At 45.3% G+C, this 22,595-nt stretch overlaps 1 long non-coding RNA gene across 1 annotated transcript in view; it reads right to left on the bottom strand.

Moving 5' to 3' along the window:
• Window positions 1-22,595, bottom strand: part of LOC138261677 (uncharacterized) — an 81,026-nt gene that overhangs the window by 33,003 nt on the left and 25,428 nt on the right. The window lies entirely within an intron of this gene.

Below are 22,595 nucleotides of genomic sequence, written 5' to 3'. Positions count from 1 at the left end.
TTAAAAAGTTCTGAAACTTTTTTTTCTTTCTTTTTCTGTCCCTTAAACCTTTTCTATAATGTCTGGTACAGGTCAATCTGTTGATCTGACTAAACTTGCTTATGACCTCCTTAGCTGGAAAGGAGCAAGGAGTCTCTGCGTTGAAAGAGGTTTAGGGGTAGGGAAGAATCCCTCAAGAGAACTGTTAGTTAATATGCTCATTGAACAAGATAAGACCTTAGTTGGCACTTCTGGTGAGAAATTAGCTGATGGTTCCCACTCTGATTCTGGGGCACACCCAGGGAAAGGGTTAGAAGGAGACCTTCCCAACCTGCCCCTTAGAAGGCCACCTAGCATAACTGGTACTAATGTGAGTTCTCATCACAGTAGGAGTGTTACTTCTGTAGGCCAGGTTGTTAGAGTGCCATCTGTTAGAGACAGGTCTCCCTCTGTTCATTCGCACTATTCTTCTGTGTCAAGGCATGCCCAACCCACCCTCCCTGAAGACAGAGTGTTAGAAAGGGAACTCAATAGATTGAGAGTGGAAGAATCCAGGCTGAAGCTCAAGAAGCAACAGCTGGATTTAGATAGACACGCATTTGACTTAAAAAAAGAAAGACAGAGGTTGGGGTTTGGACCCCATGGTGGCAGCAGCAGTATTACAGATAGTAATCCTGTAAAAGAGCATGATTCTAGGAATCTGCACAAAATAGTTCCCCCTTACAAGGAGGGGGGTGACATTAACAAGTGGTTTGCTGCACTTGAGAGGGCCTGTAATGTACAGGGGGTCCCTCAAAGGCAATGGGCTGCTATCCTATGGCTATCTTTCAGTGGAAAGGGTAGGGATAGGCTCCTTACTGTTAAGGAAAGTGGTGCCAATAAATTTACAGTTCTTAAGAATGCACTCCTTGATGGTTATGGCTTAACCACTGAACAGTACAGGATCAAGTTCAGAGAAACCAAAAAGGAGTCTTCACAAGACTGGGTAGACTTTGTTGACCATTCAGTGAAGGCCTTGGAGGGGTGGTTACATGGCAGTAAAGTTTCTGACTATGAAAGCCTGTATAACTTAATCCTGAGAGAGCATATTCTTAATAATTGTGTGTCTGATTTGTTACACCAGTATCTGGTAGACTCTGATCTGACCTCTCCCCAAGAATTGGGAAAGAAGGCAGACAAATGGGTCAGAACAAGGGTGAACAGAAAAGTTCATACAAGGATGGCAAGAAGAAGGATGGTAAGTCTTCTGACAAGGGTGGGGACAAATCTAAAAATGAGTCTTCATCAGGCCCACAAAAACACTCTGGTGGGGGTGGTGGGCCCAAATCCTCTTCAAATCAAAATAAAGAAAAGAAACCATGGTGCTTTTTATGTAAAATAAAAGGCCATTGGACAACTGACCCCAGTTGCCCAAAGACAAGCACAAAGCCTCCTACCACTACAACCCCTGATGCTACACCTGGTGCCCCTAGTAATAGCAGCGGTGGTGGGAGCAAACCTACTAATAGCCAATCCAAGGGAGTAGCTGGGCTCACTTTTGGTAATTTAGTTGGGGTTAGTCTTGTTAGGGAGACCACAGAGGCTGTGTTAGTCTCTGAGGGGGCCATTGATTTGGCCACCTTGGTTGCTTGTCCCCTTAACATGGATAAGTACAAGCAACTTCCCTTAATAAATGGTGTTGAGGTTCAGGCCTACAGGGACACAGGTGCCAGTGTTACCATGGTAATAGAGAAACAGGTCCACCCTGAACAACACCTACTTGGTCACCAGTACCAAGTGACTGATGCTCATAACAACACTCTTAGCCACCCCATGGCTGTTGTGAATCTCAACTGGGGGAGTGGGGGGGGTTACTGGTCCAAAGAAAGTTGTGGTTGCCTCAGATTTACCTGTAGACTGTCTACTAGGGAACAATTTAGAGACATCAGCTTGGGCAGAAGTGGAGTTGGAGGCTCATGCAGCAATGCTGGGCATTCCAGGGCATATTTTTGCTTTAACCAGGGCTCAGGCCAAAAAGCAAAAAGGACAGGGTGACTTGGATCCTGGAAGAATGGACCAAGTGCTCCCTAAAGCTAGGGATAGTAAAGGTAAAACACTACCTACTATCCCTCCCTCTACAGTGGATTCAACTTCTGAGGAACAAGAATTTCCACCCTGTGCAGAACCTACACCAGAGGAGCTGGAAGCAGACACTGCTGAGCTTTTGGGTGGAGGGGGGCCTGCCAGGGAGGAACTGAGTGTGGCACAGCAGACCTGTCCCACACTAGAGGGTCTAAGACAGCAACCTGTCAAACAAGCAAATGAGGATGTCAGTGACTCTCACAGAGTTTACTGGGAGGACAACCTCTTGTATACTGAAGCAAGGGATCCAAAACCTGGAGCAGCCAGGAGATTGGTGATTCCTCAGCAATACAGAGAGTTCCTCCTAACTCTAGCCCACGACATTCCCTTAGCTGGACATTTAGGGCAAATGAAAACTTGGGACAGGCTTGTCCCCTTGTTTCATTGGCCTAGAATGTCAGAGGACACAAAATAATTTTGTAAGTCCTGTGAAACCTGTCAAGCCAGTGGCAAGACAGGTGGCACCCCAAAGGCACCCCTTATTCCACTACCTGTGGTTGGGGTTCCCTTTGAAAGGGTAGGGGTTGACATAGTTGGCCCCCTTGACCCTCCTACTGCTTCAGGCAATAGGGTTATCTTGGTGGTAGTGGACCATGCCACCAGGTATCCTGAAGCAATCCCTCTAAGGACCACTACAGCTCCTGCAGTGGCAAAGGCCCTCCTGGGAATCTTTTCCAGGGTGGGCTTCCCAAAAGAGGTGGTATCAGACAGGGGAAGCAATTTCATGTCTGCTTACTTAAAGGCCATGTGGAAGGAATGTGGTGTTACATACAAGTTCACCACACCCTATCATCCACAAACAAATGGACTGGTTGAGAGGTTTAATAAAACTCTCAAAGGAATGATAATGGGACTCCCTGAAAAACTCCGCAGGAGATGGGATGTCCTGTTACCTTGCCTCCTTTTTGCTTACAGGGAGGTACCCCAAAAAGGAGTGGGCTTCAGCCCCTTTGAACTCCTATTTGGACATCCTGTGAGAGGTCCTCTAACACTTGTGAAGGAGGGTTGGGAACAACCTTTAAAAGCTCCAAAGCAAGACATAGTGGACTATGTACTTGGCCTAAGATCTAGGATGGCTGAGTACATGAAAAGGGCCAGTAAAAACCTTCAGGCCAGCCAAGAGCTCCAAAAGCAAGGGCATGACCAGAAGGCTGTTCTGATTCAGTACCAACCAGGGCAGAAAGTGTGGGTCTTGGAGCCTGTGGCCCCAAGAGCACTCCAAGACAAATGGAGTGGACCCCACATTATTGTTGAGAAAAAGGGAGAAGTCACCTACTTGGTTGACTTAGGCACTGCCAGGAGTCCCCTTAGGGTGCTCCATGTCAATCGCCTGAAACCCTACTATGACAGGGCTGATCTCACCCTCCTCATGGCAACAGATGAAGGACAGGAAGAAGAGAGTGACCCTCTCCCTGATCTCTTCTCTTCCACGGAACAAGATGCTCTAGTGGAAGGTGTAGTTCTGGCAGATTGTCTTACTGCTGAGCAAAAAGACCACTGCATAAATCTCCTGAGTCAGTTTTCTGAACTCTTCTCTACTGTGCCAGGCACCACTTCTTGGTGTGAGCACATTATAGATACTGGAGACAGCTTGCCTGTCAAAAGTAAGATCTATAGGCAGCCTGACCATGTCAGAGACTGCATAAAACAAGAGGTTCAGAAAATGCTTGAATTGGGAGTGGTTGAGCACTCTGAAAGTCCATGGGCCTCTCCTGTAGTACTTGTACCAAAACCTCATTCCAAAGATGGTAAAAGGGAAGTGAGATTTTGTGTTGACTACAGAGGTCTCAACCAGGTAACTAAAACTGATGCTCACCCTATACCCAGGGCAGATGAGCTAATAGATACACTGGCATCTGCCAAGTATCTAAGCACCTTTGATTTGACTGCAGGGTATTGGCAGATCAAGTTATCAGAGGATGCTAAAGCAAAAACTGCATTTTCAACCATTGGAGGGCACTACCAATTCACAGTAATGCCTTTAGGATTGAAAAATGCACCTGACACTTTTCAGAGGTTGGTGAATACAGTCCTGCAAGGGCTGGAAGCTTTTAGTGCAGCATATCTAGATGATATAGCTGTCTTTAGCTCCAGCTGGGATGTTCACCTGGTCCACCTGTGGAACGTTTTAGAGGTCCTGCAGAAGGCAGGCCTCACTATCAAGGCTTCAAAGTGCCAGATAGGGCAGGGGAAAGTGGTTTATCTGGGACACCTGGTAGGTGGAGAACAGATTGCACCACTTCAGGGGAAAATCCAAACTATTATAGATTGGGTTCCCCCTACAACTCAGACTCAGGTGAGAGCCTTTTTAGGCCTCACTGGGTACTACAGGAGGTTCACAAAGAACTATGGCTCCATTGCAGCCCCTCTTAATGACCTCTCATCTAAGAAAATGCCTAAAAAGGTATTATGGACAGCAAACTGTCAGAAAGCTTTTGAGGAGCTGAAGCAGGCCATGTGCTCTGCACCTGTCCTGAAAAGCCCCTGTTACTCCAACAAATTAATTGTCCAAACTGATGCATCTGAATTAGGGGTAGGGGCAGTCTTATCACAACTTAATTCTGAGGGCCAGGATCAACCTGTTGCTTTTATCAGCAGGAGGTTGACCCCTAGAGAAAAGCGTTGGTCTGCCATAGAGAGGGAGGCCTTTGCTGTGGTCTGGGCAATGAAGAAGTTGAGGCCATACCTGTTTGGCACTCACTTCATTGTTCAGACAGACCACAAACCTCTACTTTGGCTAAAACAAATGAAAGGTGAAAACCCTGAATTGTTGAGGTGGTCTATATCCCTACAGGGAATGGACTATACAGTGGAACATAGACCTGGGAGTACCCACTCCAATGCAGATGGACTCTCCAGATATTTCCACTTAGACAATGAAGACTCATCAGGTCATGGCTAGTCTTATTGTCCTTCGTTTGGGGGGGGGTTGTGTAGAAAAGTACCATCTTGCCTGGCATGTTACCCCCATATTTCACTGTATATATGTTGTTTTAGTTGTATGTGTCACTGGGACCCTGCCAGCCAGGGCCCCAGTGCTCATAAGTGTGCCCTGTATGTGTTACCTGTGTTATGACTAACTGTCTCACTGAGGATCTGCTATCCAGAACCTCAGTGGTTATGCTCTCTCATTTCTTTCCAAATTGTCACTAACAGGCTAGTGACCAATTTTACCAATTTACATTGGCATACTGGAAAACCCTTATAATTCCCTAGTATATGGTACTGAGGTACCCAGGGTATTGGGGTTTCAGGAGATCCCTATGGGCTGCAGCATTTCTTTTGCCACCCATAAGGAGCTCTGACAATTCTTACACAGGCCTGCCCTTGCAGCCTGGGTGAAATAACAACCACATTATTTCACAGCCATTTACCACTGCACTTAAGTAACTTTTAAGTCACCTATATGTCTAACCTTTACCTGGTAAAGGTTGGGTGCTAAGTTACTTAGTGTGTGGGCACCCTGGCACTAGCCAAGGTGCCCCCACATTGTTCAGGGCAAATTCCCCGGAATTTGTGAGTGCGGGGACACCATTACACGCGTGCACTATACATATGTCACGACATATGTATAGCGTCACAATGGTAACTCCGAACATGGCCATGTAACATGTCTAAGATCATGGAATTGTCACCAATGCCATTCTGGCATTGGGGAGACAATTCCATGATCCCCCGAGTCTCTATCTCAGACCCGGGTACTGCCAAACTACCTTTCCCGGGGTTTCACTGCAGCTGCTGCCAACCCCTCAGACAGGTTTCTGCCCTCCTGGGGTCCAGCCAGGCTTGTCCCAGGAAGGCAGAACAAAGGACTTCCTCAGAGAGAGGGTGTTACACCCTCTCCCTTTGGAAAAAGGTGTCAGGGCTGGGGAGGAGTAGCCTCCCCCAGCCTCTGGAAATGCTTTGATGGGCACAGATGGTGCCCATCTCTGCATAAGCCAGTCTACACCGGTTCAGGGATCCCCAAGCCCTGCTCTGGTGCGAAACTGGACAAAGGAAAGGGGAGTGCCCACTCCCCTGACCTGCACCTCCCCTGGGAGGTGTCCAGAGCTCCTCCAGTGTGCTCTAGACCTCTGCCATCTTGGAAACAGAGATGCTGCTGGCACACTGGACTGCTCTGAGTGGCCAGTGCCAGCAGTTGACGTCAGAGACTCCTTCTGATAGGCTCCTCCAGGTGTTGCTAGCCTATCCTCTCTCCTAAGTAGCCAAACCTCCTTTTCTGGCTATTTAGGGTCTCTGCTTTGGGGAATTCTTTAGATAACGAATGCAAGAGCTCATCAGAGTTCCTCTGCATCTCTCTCTTCACATTCTGCCACAGAATCGACCGCTGACTGCTCTGGAAGCCTGCAAAACTGCAACAAAGTAGCAAAGACGACTACTGCGACCTTGTAACGCTGATCCGGCCGCCTTCTCGACTGTTTTCCTGGTGGTGCATGCTGTGGGGGTAGTCTGCCTCCTCTCTGCACTAGAAGCTCCGAAGAAATCTCCTGTGGGTCAACGGAATCTTCCCCCTGCAACCGCAGGCACCAAAAGACTGCATCACCAGTTCTCTGGGTCTCCTCTCAGCACGACGAGCGAGGTCCCTTGAACTCAGCAACTCTGTCCAAGTGACTCCCACAGTCCAGTGACTCTTCAGTCCAAGTTTGGTGGAGGTAAGTCCTTGCCTCCCCACGCTAGACTGCATTACTTGGAACCGCGTGATTTGCAGCTGCTCCGGCTCCTGTGCACTCTTCCAAGATTTCATTTGTGACAGCCAAGCCTGGGTCCCCTGCACTCTAACCTGCAGTGCACGACCTCCTGAGTTGTCCTCCGGTGTCGTGGGACCCTCCTTTGTGACTTCGGGTGAGCTCTGGCTCACTCCACTTCGTAGTGCCTGTTCCGGCACTTCTGCGGGTGCTGCTTGCTTCTGAGGGGCTCTTTGTCTTGCTGGACGCCCCCTCTGTCTCCTCACGCAATTGGCGACATCCTGGTCCCTCCTGGGCCACAGCAGCATCCAAAAACCCTAACTGTGACCCTTGCAGCTAGCAAGGCTTGTTTGCGGTCTTTCTGCACGGAAACACCTCTGCAAGCTTCTTCACGATGTGGGACATCCATCCTCCAAAGGGGAAGTTTCTAGCCCTTGTCGTTCTTGCAGAATCCACAGCTTCTACCATCCGGTGGCAGCTTCTTTGCACCAACAGCTGGCATTTCCTGGGCATCTGCCCACTCCCGACTTGATCGAGACTCTTGGACTTGGTCCCCTTGTTCCACAGGTACCCTCGTCTGGAAATCCATCATTGTTGCACTGCTGGTGTTTGTTTTCCTGGCAGAATTCCCCTATCACAACTTCTGTGCTCTCTGGAGAACTTAGGTGCACTTTGCACCCACTTTTCAGGGTCTTGGAGTGGGCTATTTTTCTAACCCTCACTGTTTTCTTACAGTCCCAGCGACCCTCTACGAGGCCACATAGGTTTGGGGTCCATTCGTGGTTCGCATTCCACTTCTAGAGTATATGGTTTGTGTTGCACCTATCCCTAGGTGCCCCCATTGCATTCTATTATGACTATACATTGTTTGCACTGTTTTCTATTGCTATTACTGCATATTTTGGTATTGTGTACATATATCTTGTGTATATTTGCTATCCTCATACTGAGGGTACTCACTGAGATACTTTGGCATATTGTCATAAAAATAAAGTACCTTTATTTTTAGTATATCTGTGTATTGTGTTTTCTCATGATATTGTACATATGACACCGGTGGTACTGTAGGAGCTTCACTCGTCTCCTAGTTCAGCCTAAGCTGCTCTGCTAAGCTACCTTTTCTATCAGCCTAAGCTGCTAGACACCCCTCTACACTAATAAGGGATACCTGGACCTGGTGCAAGGTGTAAATACCTCTTGGTACCCACTACAAGCCAGGCCACCCTCCTATTAGACCAGCCATATCGAAAAATAATCTCTAGCGACCAGTCCTAAATCACGGTACAGACAGAGCACAAGCAGTAGGCCCAGGGCCATCCGGATTTGCGGGCCCTGGTCCCCAGTGCTACAATTGCTCGGAGTGGGGTCATATTGCCCAATATTGTCCGCATAAGAAAGAGACAGAGGAACCCATGGAGATAGGGCTGACCAAGGGAAGGGTCTTCTGGTCTGGAGGAGAAAAACCCAAATATATCCTTCCCATTGTCGTCAATAATGTGGAAAGAACAGCCCTCATTGATTCCGGTTGTAGTCAGAGCGTGATTAGGGGAAATTTGGTACTGCCAGGACAAATTGATAAAGGACAACAAGTCCTAATCACCTGTGTACATGGTGATCAGCGGTACTATCCCATAGCTAATATACGGTTGCAGTGGAGGGACAAGACTGAGAGCCTCCGGGTCGGGGTACTCTCCAACCTTCATGAGGACATAATGCTTGGTACAGATTATGAGGATTTTCCCTCATTATTGGAGCGAGCGGGGCACAAACACATTCTGAGGACTTGGTGGACGGAAGCACCCAAAGGAGTAATTACGGAGGAACCAGGGAGGGTACGAGTTACCCTCAGTAAAAAACAAAAAAGAGATCAAAGACGCTCATATTCGCAACACTTCCCATCCAGCGAGGGTTCTACTCTAACTGGGAAGATTTGTACGATTATTGGAGATTTCCGGCAGAATCAGAATGAGGATCCCTCCTTAAAACACGCATGGCAGCAGGCGCAGTCCGGGGCAATACAAGGGGTAGGTCCCAGGTTCCTAATTCGTAACCATCTACTGTATCGCAATTCCACACCCACCTGGGGAAATGACCTTCAGTTAGTGGTACGCAGAAGTCATCGTAAACAAGTGTTACAACTAGCACATGGGGATAATGAGGAAGGACACATGGGAAGGGAGAAAACCGAGGAGGCAGTACTTAGACGGTTTTATTGGCCGGGGGTTTATGGTGAAATGCGTAGACATTGTGCTGAATGTCCCAAATGCCAATTGTATAATCCTTCCTCACAAAGCCCTGTTCCACTTCAACCCCTTCCAATTATCGATATACCCTTTACCCGGGTTGGGATGGATCTCATTGGTCCCCTCACACCTTCCACTCAGGGTAGACAATATGTCCTTGTGTTGGTGGACTATGCTACACGGTATCCGGAGGCTATAGCTCTTCCCAGTATACACACCAAAGCTATTTCCCAGGCAATGATTGAGTTTTTTTCGAGGGTGGGTTTCCCGAAAGAAATATTGACTGACCAAGGGACCCCGTTTATGTCACGATTGATGGCTGAAGTATGTTGCTTACTAGGGGTCAAACAAATTCGTACCTCAGTATACCATCCGCAAACAGATGGGCTGGTGGAAAGATATAATAAAACAATGAAATCCCTCCTAAGAAAAAGCATATCAGACGCTGGCAAGGATTGGGAGAAGAAGTTACCGTTAGTTTTATATGCCATCCGTACACATGTACAGGCGTCCTTAGGACACAGCCCATTCGAGTTGCAGTTCGGCCGACAACCTCGTACATTGTTGGATATGTTAGCAGAACAGTGGGAGGACACGGAGGAAGAAGTAAAAGATCTGTTAACCTATACCCGAGAATTAAGAGAGAATTTACATACAGTATGGGAAGAAGCCCATACTGCTTTACGTGAGGCCCAGAACAAACAGAAGCGGCTATATGATACCTGAAGCACCGTGCAGACCTTGACAGTAGGAGATAAAGCTCTGGTGTTACTCCCTAGTACAGATAATAAGTTGTTGGCCCGATGGCAAGGGCCATTTGAGGTGACAGCTCAGATTAACCCCACCACTTATAGGTTGGCCATACCCCACAGAAGTGGTAGGGAACAGATTTATCACATCAACTTGCTTAAAAAATGGTTAGATTCTACAGAGGACCATAATATTCGGTATATCAATACTGATGTTACTGAAGATATCCCATATCCCATGCTATTGAATCCTGAACTGCCTAACCAGTCATTACCATGGATCAATCCCGACCTTACTGGATCCTATCACAACCAACTAACTCATCTAGTACATCACAATCACGATGTCTTCTCGAAATATCCAGGGAGAACCCCCCTAGTCCAACATCCCATTCGCCTTAAAACAAATACTGTTCACCGCCAGAGACCATACCGCATCCCAGAAGCCGAACAGAAGATTATTGAAGAAGAAGTCCAAGCCATGTTAACAGCAGGGATTATAGAACCTTCAGCCAGTCCTTGGTGCTCGCCCGTCGTAATGTTACCAAAGCCAGGCAGCAGTACCAGGTTCTGCGTAGACTATAGGGGGGTCAATAATTTAACCTATTTTGATGCCTATCCTATGCCGAGAATTGATGAGCTCATTGAGAGATTGGGCCAGGCCAAATACTTATCCACCCTAGATCTCACGAAGGGTTATTGGCAGATACCATTAAGAAAAGAAGATAAAGAAAAAAACGTGTTTGCTACCCCTTCTGGGTTGTATCACTTTACTGTCCTTCCTTTTGGGCTCCAGGGGCTCCCGCCACCTTCCAAAGACTCATGGACGAAATCTTACGACCCTTTAGGCAATATGCCGCTGCCTATCTGGATGACATTGTTATCTATAGCAATACCTAGGAGGAACACATGACCCATCTAAATACCATATTACAAGCTCTACGAAATGCCCAGTTAACTGCCAATCCGGAGAAATGTCGACTAGGACAAACTAGCATCAAATACCTGGGTTACGTTGTAGGGGGTGGTAAGATTTATCCCCAAGTCGAAAAGGTAGAAGCTATCTCCAACATGACGTTCCCTAAAAGGAAGAAAGACGTTAGGGCTTTTCTGGGATTGGTGGGTTATTATAGACGCTTCATTCCGCATTTCTCCACAGTGGCAGAACCCCTTACTGAATTGCTAAAAAAATCCTATCCCAACACCCTTGGTTCCCCTTCAGTGACTGCGCTACGTAGCTTTAACTGTCTCAAAACCGCTCTCATTTCTGAACCTGTGTTATGTTGTCCAGATTTCAAAAAACCCTTTGTGTTACTAACTGATGCCTCTGACGTGGGTCTTGGGGCTGTGTTATCCCAACCACAGGATGATGGGACACTCCATCCCATCTTATATATCAGCAGGAAATTACTGCCACGTGAATCTCATTATCCGATTATTGAGAAAGAGTGCCTGGCGATTAAGTGGGCTATTGAATCTCTCCGATACTATCTATCTGGCAGGACCTTTACCCTCATCACTGATCACGCTCCTCTTACCTGGCTCGCCCATAATAAGGACACTAACTCCCGCGTTCTCCGGTGATTTCTTTCCCTACAGCCTTTCTCTTTTCGGTTTCAACATCTTCCCGGAAAACAAATGGTGACTGCTGATTTTCTTTCCCGCTATCCGGTCTCTGAGCGTCTCGACAGGCCACTCTCTAGGGGGAGTGTATGTGACGGGCTGGAACCTGTTCGCCTGCACTCGGACTTTGCTTGTGCTGACACTGCCACTGGTGGGCCCCTGCAGCCCAGTTTACCTTCCCGTGATTGGCTGGACGCTTTGGAGTGGCGGGATGTCAGGAAGTCAAAATCGCTGCTACCCAAGCGTACGGCATTCGGTCTTTGTGAGGAAGGAGTTGAAGGCGAGAGAGGAACCGTGAACCATTTCCCAAAGGAGGAGTCTGGAGGAAATAGGACGGATGCCAAAAGCAGAGGACGGAGCCAAAGTAATAATCGGAGGCAGTTGAAGCATTCGTATCCTGGAAGAGACGGCTGGAGACGAGCATCGGATGCCCCGAAGCCCAGCAACCGGGAGGACGAGCCGCTGCATCCCGCCACGCTTCCGGAGAAGCGTGGCAGTACAGGTGTGTGGGACCACGACCCTGAATTCGAGTGAAAGAGTGGAGAGAGAGAGAGAGAGAGACAAATAAGGGGCACAAGCACAACACAAGAGAGGGGAAGGGGAGGGAAAGGATCAGGATCGAAGGGGAGGGGGAAGGTCAGAAAACTTACCACTGAACACTGTAGAACACAATAGTAGTATAGGTCACCGAAGACACCGCGCACAGGATAACGAGCACTGTAGAAGGAATAAAAACACAGAAAGCATATATGATTAACCATAAGAATCACTTGGAGAACTAGTACCTTGAAAAGAATAGTGGGATAAGACAGAAACAAAAGAAAGACTTGCAGTAGGAGCAAATAGATAGAAGTGCCTAGTCCACTTACCGCTCCTGTTCTCTTCTTTCCACATGTGCCTCCCGGGGACCACCCTACGGAAAAGGAACAGAAAAGAGGTGAGTGAAGACCAGACCATGGAAAACACCCCACCACCCTATACCCAGCAGTTAAAGACAAATAAATACGTACCTGCACTTGTTCACATCTATTACTCAAAATAAAACTTCTTTGTTGTCACAACTGGAACTCTGTCGGAGTGTTTCATCCCCTACCATCCGGTCACAAGCTGGATGCTGTAGAAGGAACTGCCACTCTGCTTGTTGTTTTGCTGTGCTTGCCTGCTGCTTCTGTCCTGGGAGTGAAAGGACTGGACTTGACCATCTACATCCTGCTTTCCAACGTTCTCAAAGGACTTGAACTGAGCTTGATGCTGTTGTGAAGTATAAGGGACATCAAAGACTTCATCTGCCACTGTCTGGGTTCTTCTGCTAAGAGTCCTGACTTGCTCAGTGGTGCCAAACCCAGTACATGGGCCCTTAGAAGTGGAAGCTGGTAACCTGAGTGAAAATCCACGCACCAAGGATGTTGCAGCAGAAAGATAGATGCAGTGCCTGCACCGCAGGTGAAAAATCATTGCAGCACTTATCTTGCAGCTGCGAAATTGACGCATTGCCTGCTTCAGCGCAGATCCTTTGGTGCTGTGCATCTGGATTCTACACATATCATCCCTTGGCGTAATTTTTCTTCATCGATGTTGCTCCTCAACCAGGAATCCGCGCATTGCCAGCAGGGCGAGAAAATCATTGACGCATTGCAGCCGGGTAGGAAAAGAATCCATGCATCACCTATCTAGCATGAAAATAATCGACGCATTGCTTGCTTTTACGAGGCATCACCTCCTTTGCGGCCTGCACCATCTTTGTTTTCACGTATCCAAGTGATGTGTGTTATAAGGATACAACGACTGATTTTTCAGGATTACGTCTCTTTTAAACCTTTAAAAAGTGATAACTTTATTTGTGTATGTTGGATTTTTGTTGTTTTGGTCTTAGTTTACTCAGAAAAATATTGGCTATTTTATCTAAACTGGTGTTGAGTACGTTGGTGGTGTTTTCATTGTGTGTAAAAATACTTTGCACATTGTCTCTGAGGTAAGCCTGACTGCTTCTGCCAAGATACCAAGCGGGTGAGCAGGGGTTATCTTAGGTGTGTGACTCTCTTACCCTGACTAGAGTGAGGGTCCCTACTTGGGCAGGGTGTAAACTGACTACCAACTAGAGACCCCTTTTCTAACAGGCCCCAAAATGACAAAGTCCAGGACTCATGTGGTGGAAGGGGTTACCATTAAAAGAGGCTTGACTTTTAACTAATTGACATACCATTTGATACTGCATTAAATTGGGTGCACCTTCTTAGGATCAATGCGCACCAAGTATAGGATGTTGTGGAAGCAATTATTCGTTTTACGTCTAGGTTGGGTGCAAAATTGGTAAAACAAATGTTACTCCTGTATAAGAGCAAATGCATCCTGGTTAGGCTTTATGGAGTGGAGTGTGGGGATATGCCAATGTTAGCACACTCCAGGCTCTGGAAAATAGATGTATTAACTGTATTCTCAATTTTTCCCCCATTAGCGTCCCTTATTGGCGACCAGGAACTGGGCTGAGGCTACCTTGTGGATGTGGTACAGCTTGCCCCTCTACTTTTGTGGACTAAGATTTGGTCAACACCAGAAGCAGCCTTTTTGAGACTGATCTTAACAGACTGTCTAGCATTGGATGGGGTGAAACGGATTCCCTGGTTGATGTACATAAAACACTCCTTTGAGAAATTGGGTTTGGGAGATCTGTTTGCTATCCCCTCCTCAGTCACATCCCATACTAAGGAGAGGGTAAAATTACTTTTTTTTAGATAATGTGCAAACAACAAGGCTTTCAAAAGCAATTAATATGCAAACAGTAAGGGACTACTTTGAGCTGGGCCCGACTAATTATGTGGAGTTATATCTTGTGCTTTTTAGAAACCCACAATATAGATTATAACTGACTAAGTTTAGACTGGGCACTATTCACTTTCTTTGTGCATTTCCAACATAGGGATTTGGGTTCAAAATATTACCCAAATGTCCCTGAGATAATTTTGCTTTACAAAGCACTATGCAGTTTATCTTTTTTTGCTCATTATGGGCCTGATTCCTACTTTGGCGGGCGGCGGTCGGCGCCCGCCAAGCGGGAACCGGCAGAAGACCGTACCGCGGTCAAAAGACCGCGGCGGTCATTCTGACTTTCCCGCTGGGCTGGCGGGTGACCGCCAAAAGGCCGCCCGCCCGCCCAGCGGGAAAGCACCAGCAATGAGGAAGCTGGCTCCGAATGGAGCCGGCGGAGTTGCTGGTGTGCGACGGGTGCAGTTGCACCCGTCGCGATTTTCAGTGTCTGCCAAGCAGACACTGAAAATCAATGTGGGGCCCTGTTAGGGGGCCCCTGCAGTGCCCATGCCAGTGGCATGGGCACTGCAGGGGCCCCCAGGGGCCCCACAACACCCGTTCCCGCCAGCCTGGTTCTGGAGGATTCACAGGGGCAGCGGGAAACCGGCAGGAAACCCTTTTCTGACCGCGGCTTTACCGCTGCGGTCAGAATTGCCCCAGAAGCACCGCCAGCCTGTTGGCGGTGCTTCCTCCGTCCCCTACCCTGGCGGTCTTGGACCGCCAGTGTAGGAATCAACCCCTATATCTTAGACCATGAAAGAGGTTATTTTTACCAGTTTTGAAAGCGGTAAATATTAGGCAACATAGAAAAGCCTTCATTTTTTAAAAAAACAAATGGAGTCGCTAGAGTTATGCTTTGCAATTGTGAATTTCATAAGAAGTACCCTAGCTATTAGACGTGGATATGCACAATAAGAACTGATTTTTAAATTTGTTTTTAAGCAATAAAGGCTGAAATATAAAGGAATTTGAATATAATGATTTAAAATCTTTTATTTATTAGAAATGGAATAAATTTGCTTATGTCAATGTCTAAAAGAGGGTGACAGGGTAGTGGTTGTAATTATGGATTATTCTATCATGTTTTAAGTGTTGATTGAATTGTTTTGTTATTTACTTTTTATGGTCAACCTTTTGACCGAAATAAATGTTTTATGAACTGAACTGATTAGGCCTTCTTACATTCACGCCACATAAATACACTCTATTGTATTTTACCCTATAAAATGTACCTTACCCAGAAGATGATGGGTTCACTTTATCATGATCTTTAGCAGCTTACACTCTGTCGGGTGGATGTCTGGTTTATGAACTATTTACTAAGCTGCATTATACGCCTCAATTTTATGATTTGTATTTTCTCAGCTTCATGCTTCTATATTACAGCTAATTAACTGTCTGACTCTTTGCCCTTGATTCTGCTTTCTGTAAGGCCTTAGATTTTTTTATAAACCTTCATGCTTTCATTTTATTACTTGTCAGTCTTTTTTGTGAAGCCTAATGTGCTTTATATTTACATTTTAAATGTTATTTGATATTGAATTTACATGTTAACCAACTCCTGGTGTGGAGCAAAAAAACCCTTAGGGGATTAACACCATTCCCATTTCCTAGAAACGCTTTAGAGTGAAGACCAGAGAAAAACAGCTGCATCGGATGGTTACCAAATGGACTTGGATTACACCTCAATCTTTATGGTTCATCAAATTAGGTCCCAAAACGAAATTATCCCTAATTCCCTCTACACTGTCGGAGTCTAAAGGTCCTGTGTGTATTAATGACAGTGTTGCGGTGGTTGTAGTTTGGGTTTTGATATCAGTAAGAAAAACATGCTGGGTGTGAGTGATTTGGGTATGTAGCTTTGATTTATGGAATTGTAGGGACATCGAGACTGGTGTATTAAAGTTGTTGATATGTGGTGTGGAAGAGTAACATTTTGGAAGGAAAATTGAAGCTTTGTTCAGTAAATCTCCTTGTCCTCTTTGTAAGGGAGAGAAATTACCACCTTACGGCAAACGTGCAAGTGACATAGCACTCAATTAGGGGTTACACATGGTACTATGGATTAAAGAGTTTAATAAGATCACTTCCGATGACAAGAACATGCGATTTACCCTAAATGGTACCTTTAAAGTTAGACTGCTTGAGTACTTAAGAAGTGTGATGTATGATATGAAACTCCAACCTAGACCTGATAAATTTGAAGCATTGAATGCATGGGAGCATGCCACTCTTGAGAACGAGTGCAACAGGATGTAGATTCAATTTAGACATTCTGTGACTATTTGTCTAGATGCAAAGTGGAACTCAAATCAGTGATGTAGGAGTTTGGGTTATTGGTTCGGGTGGGTGAAAACCCTTCTCCTGCAACAATCACAATCTTTGTCAGGTGAACCACAAAAGTCACTAAATTAACCTGTGATTAACCCTCTGGTAGCCTGGCACAAATGTAGTCATACTTAGCTCAGAGTCACTGTGTTAAGTATTTATGCAGCACACAAACGGTAATAAAGTGAAAATGCATCACAAGAGATAACCCACACCAATTCAGAAACAGATAAATAAAATCTAAACAGTAGAACCAAAGTTGTGAATGGTTAGAGATTTAAGTAAAAATATAAAAATAGTGACAAAAGATGCAAAGCGCCAACTGAGGGCTGGACCGGGACAAAGTTGCAAGCTGAGGCTGCTTGTGAGGGAGCGCAGGCCTGGCACAGGACCAAGTTTAGCCACTGAGAATTGTATCTTATGCCTCTGGTGCAATGTCTGTGCAACATTGCTTTGCGAGCCTTCAAATCACCTGGTGTCCGTTCCGATGAGGGTATTCAGTGAAGCTTTGTGGGGCTTCATGTTGGATTTGATGGCACCTTCATTTAGGCAAAGAGGAGTTCTCTATGATACCAGCCAAAGGTCCTGAAACTGGGGAAGCACCTTTTTGGAATCAGATACTTCAGCAGAGGTGAGCATGGCTCAGGCATGTCCAGTTGCAGCACCAGGCCAGTAAAGTTCCAAGAAGGTCTCTGGAGCTTTTTGTGTTCCAGTGACTCAGAGCAGGGGGCCAGCCAACTGACCTTTGGAGTCACTCAGGTTAGCCTGGGATGAAGGGAGCAGGTCCAGTCTTTCTTTTCAGAGAGCAGTGTAGGCCTTAAGCAGCAGGGCAGTCCTCTGAAGCACAGGGCAGGCCTCAAGCAGCAGGGCAGTCTTCTGTGAAAAAGGAAGGCCTCCGTTAGCAGGGCAGTCCACTGGTAGCAGCAGGGGAAGTCTTCTGTATAACAAGGCAGGTCTCAAGCAGTAGGGCAGCACTTTGGGGAACAACGCAAGCCTTAAGCAGTAAGGCAGTCTCCTGGGGAACAAGGCTGTCATTGTTCTGTAATGTCCACAGGTCCAGGAGTATGATGAGTGGCTCAGGAGGTCCACTATTTATACCCGGTGCCACCCTTTGAACTGAGGGAAACTTCTAGTCAACTCCCACATCTGGATCTGGAAAGTTTCTCCTGCGTGCTCTATGGTGATAAAAAGCTTGTGTCAAGTTCATTTTTGAGTATGCAGGAGGCTGGATGCAGCTGTTTAATGTAAATGGGGCAGGGGACATCTTCGTCCCTCCCATGCTGGTATGATGGCCCTCTCCCATCTACACCAAGGTCATATTGTTTACTCTCTAAGCCCAACACGCATTGCTGATGGAGGGAAGAATTAACACACTGATGCAGCTGGTAACTCCTAGAAAGCCTCAGAGAGTTTATGGCAGGAAAATGTCAACTTTCTAAAAGTAGTATCTTCAAAACTGTTATCTAAAATCCAACTTTACCATAAAAGAGGGTTTCAAATTACAATCCACGTGAGTCCAAACATGTCATTTCCACCTGCTCCCAATCAAAAATTAGCAGTTATTAAATGCAATAAAATAATACAATGGTATCCCATAGAAGAGATAGGTCTTACAGTATTAAAAGACAAGTTTAGGAGTTTTTCACTAACAGGAAATGTAAAACTGAATACCTGTGCTCTCCTTTTTAAATTCAATGCACCCTGCTCTATGGGCTGTTTAGGGCCTACATTGGGGGTGGCTTATATGTATTATAAGGGAAGGTTTAGGCCTGGAAACAGTGTTTCTCCAGGTTGAATTGGTAGTTTAAAGTTGCACTACAGACTGCAATGGCAGGCCTGAGACATGGATTAAAAGCCTACTTTTGGTGGTTGTCACAATGAGTGATGCTATCCTGGGACCCTGGGTTGCCATAGAGACGGACTTACAAGTAATTTGTACCAATCAAGTGTAAGCCATTTGTACCACTTTATCACTGTTAGAAGTGGTAAAGTGAACAGCTTCCTAAACGCCAACACAAACAGGTTTAGAAAACAGGAGGGGTGAAGGCAAAAAGTTTTCGAGTGATCCTGCACAGAGGGCCAAGTCCAACAAGCAAGCACGGCATGAAGGTATGACTGATGGTGTAGGTGTTTACCCTGCAACTGTGAGGGAAAACAAAAGGGAGATGACACAGAAGAAAGAGGGCCAGACTAAAGATCTACAGAACAAAAGAGACACAGAATAAGATGAGGGTGAAGAGGAAGGATTTTTGGATGAGTTATTGAATTTGAGACCACCTCTATATCAGGTTGTCTCCTCTTCTGTAGAGTCAGCATCACAGGGCTTGAAGACTGGAGGAGCAGGAGTTAGTACACCTGAGGGCCCAAGTGTATCCACTGCCCGACTACATTCTCAGAAACGTTAGCTCTTACTGTATCAGGTGCATCTACTGGTGCAACTGCTGCATCTACAGTTATTACTGCTGTAGATGTACCCCACAGCCTCCCCACAAAAAACTGACACCCAAAGAGAATAATGTAATAAGATTAAGGGTAGAATTCATAGTAATTCTGAAGGGAACAATCAATCCAAAGAGATTAAATACCTACAATGAGACCAAGTTGAGATATATGAGCATGGAATCTATTAGGTATGCCCACAAGGCAATAAGAAATTGGAGGCATTTCCAGAGGAAAATAAGATTAACATAAATAAGAAGACACATTTGTGGGAACATTTAAGAATGGTCATGAGTGATGAGGGGATTTCAAAAAAAGAAAGTTCCAAGTCTGAAGGTGCACATCAAAATGTTAATGTAAAAAACAAAATTGTGGGGAGAATTAAAGAAGTTCAAAGAAAAGTAAGGAAAGGGTAGGAGGAGCCAAAGTGAAAAAGAAAAGTGCAGTTGGTGTAGCTGAAGGAGGTGTGAGGCTGAGTGAGTCAGTCTGGAATGAATGCTGACTACCCTTAGAGAAAAATATATGGAAGAGCATATGTGCATGTTCCTTGGAGTCAATCTGATCTTCTTTCATTTACAAAGAACTTCCCTAAGCTGAGGGAGGAACCAGGAAGTTGGTATGGAGAGGTAGAAAGGATTGTCACTGCGTCAAAGGTGATTTGGTAATTTGCGAATATGTTGTTTGAGCTTGATGTTCCCAGATATTAGTGAATGGAATGTTAGGGAGTTGAGAATTGGCTAGAACAGCATTAAAGGGTACGTCTCTCGATGTTATGACCAAATATAGAGAGGTGATTGATAATTTGAAACTGAAAGTCCCACAGAAAGAGGTGAATGGGCCCAAAATTATGTGGGCAACCCAGGAGCCAAAGTAATCAGTGCATGCTTATTATGAGAAGCAAATGCAGATTTACAGGCAGAGCAGCAGAATAGAAGATCTGACCAATGAAGGGCTTATTTGTTTTGTTTTGGCATTTATGCTTGGGTTGCACTCAGAGCATAGTTCACAGATACAGCAGACTGTGATATGCTGGCAGACAAAATCGGTGGAGGAGATCTGGAACTTTGCAAAGTACTGTGGTGATACTCATGAGGCCAAGCAGGGAGACATTAAGGAGATGTGTATGGTGGCACAGACAAAGTTGGTACAGAGAAGCAGTCTGAGGAGTTCGTCCTATAAACCTGGCTTTGCATTCTCCCTCAACTACGCACATGTGCATGCAAGGAACTGATGTTCAAGGTAGTGTTCAAGAAGAATCTACAAGGGGTATTGTTCCTGAAAGAGGCAGATGTTTTGTTGCTAACTCTAATGTGAATGTCAGCATTAGCACCCTGAAAAAAAACAATACTGTATGCCATATCTGCAATAAAGTTGGGTATTGGAAGCAAGGGTGTAGAGTGAACCCTAAAAGAGTTCAGAATGATGCTCAGATGAGTTCTCAGAACATGGGTTTGATGTCTTGGAGTGGGTAAAGGCATTCAGTAGCCCCAAACTAACTGATATCTTTGCAGAATGTAGAAAACCAAAGACAGAACCATGCAAAATTGCCACAAGCCCGAATGGTAAAAGGAAAGATGCAAAACGAGGGATGTAATTTTCAACAAAATCCCAGATTTCAGCAGAACACTTTGATAATCGATTAACTTGTCCACAGTTTTTTGCAACTACTGAAAGTCCCATTAGACATAGCCCCAATCAATCACAAAGTCTGTGTGTAAGGGAGGAGGAGGATTGCATGTTTGCTGTAATTTTAGAGATACACCAGAGTGGCCCATATGTAGAAGGTGAGGTGAATGGCCATCCTGTATCATTTTTGGTCGATACCAGGGTTACAAACTCCATGGCTCATTCGATGGAGGTTCCAAACCTACCCCTCTCAGGAAAAGAAATCCAAATTGTAGGTATCTCAAATCAGCAACTTACCAATCAAGTTTCATCAAATGTCCTTGTAAAGACTGGTCCCATTGAAGATACCCATCACTTCATAATATGTGACAAGAGTCCTGTTAATTTACAGGGAAGGTAACTTTTCTGCAAAAGGAATAGCACAATGTTCTGTACACCAGATGGCACAGCAATTTAGACTCATGACCCATGTGCTGACTTTAAGATAAAATTGCAGGAGTCAGAAGTCTTTCTGTTCCCTGTTTAGACAAAAGAAAACTTACCCCCTTAATTAAGTTTCACAGTGAAAGATGAAGTTTGTGACTTTACAGGTAAAGCCATTAGATTCATAAGGAGTAGAGGTGGGGGAAATAATAAATAAAAATCAAAAGTAGTCTATCCCTGAACATCTCAATATAAACGTACTCAAGAAGTAGTCACTGGGATAACTCTCATAAGTGAGCAAAAAGATAAACCAGGCCATCCTAAAGGAAGTCTTGGGCAATACTTGTAATTACACAATAATGGGACTTCATAAAACAAATAAAAAATGGAGAATACTTTGGGAACTGAGAAAAATAAATCAAACTGTAATCTTATGTTGTCCCATGGTACCAAATCATGCCATAATTTTTTTCCAGATTTCAATGGATGTGGACTGGTTCACAGTCATAGAATTTTGCAAAGCATTCATTCCATTAGCTTACAAGAGGACAGTCAGTTTCCTTTCATATTCACATTTCTGAATAAAACCATTGTTTGGTATAGGATCCCACAGAGGTACACAGAAAGCCCTTCAATCCTTAATCAAATAGTGAAGAAAAACCTATAGACCCACAGTTGCCAGGTAATTCAATGCTCTTGCAATATCTAAATGACCTATTAGTGGCATTTAAAATTAAATAGAGCATCAAACTAGACACAATTGCCCTGTTAAATAAGCTTGTAGAAAATGGGCACATGGTATCTCCAAATAAACACATAAACTGTCAGAAAGAAGTCCTACACTTATGGCACCACACTGAGAAGGGAGTAAGAAAGGTGACCAAAACATGTCCCTCTCCTGATAATGAACTGACCTACTGCACAAAGAGAAATCGTGATATTCCTGGGTACGGTTGGCTACTGTTGCCAGTGGATTCCAAACTTTTCCCTAGTGACAAAGTCTCTATAGAGCCTTAATCACAATGATGTGGGTGAACAAGTACCCTGGAATGAAGATTGCATAAGTGCCTTCCTAGAGCTCAGAAACAATGTCTACAACATTCCAGGCCCAGGAATCCCCATTTGTAACAAGCCTTTCTTCCTCTTGTGTCACAAACATTATAACGTGCTTTGCCTGAATTGGCACAGACTCATGCAGAAGTGAAACAACCAGGGGCTTTCCTTTGAGCCACATTGTAACCCTTAGTCACGACAACTCACAAATGTTTATGATCTGTCAATGCTCTAAGTGCAGAATTCTATCAGAGTGAGGGGACGGTAATGGGTTACATCCTTGTTGTGATTATCGCTCATTTGTTTGAATTTTTCTGCCATGCACTCAATACAGGAGAAACAGACAACTAACTAGATACAAACCAATACGTCTAGTGCCTGAAAACATTATCATCTGCAGGTTTAATATCCAAAACCCTGCAACACTCTTGCCAATTTCAGATTCAAATTATGAGGATGATGATTTTGACTATGACTGTGTAGATGTCACAGAATTTAGTAGAAGCCAAGACCTGACATAC

The sequence above is a fragment of the Pleurodeles waltl genome, chromosome 10 (assembly GCF_031143425.1).
Source record: "Pleurodeles waltl isolate 20211129_DDA chromosome 10, aPleWal1.hap1.20221129, whole genome shotgun sequence".
Classification (NCBI taxonomy): domain Eukaryota; kingdom Metazoa; phylum Chordata; class Amphibia; order Caudata; family Salamandridae; genus Pleurodeles; species Pleurodeles waltl.
Note: the sequence above shows the minus strand (reverse complement) of the source record. Positions and strands in the feature narration are given on the sequence as shown.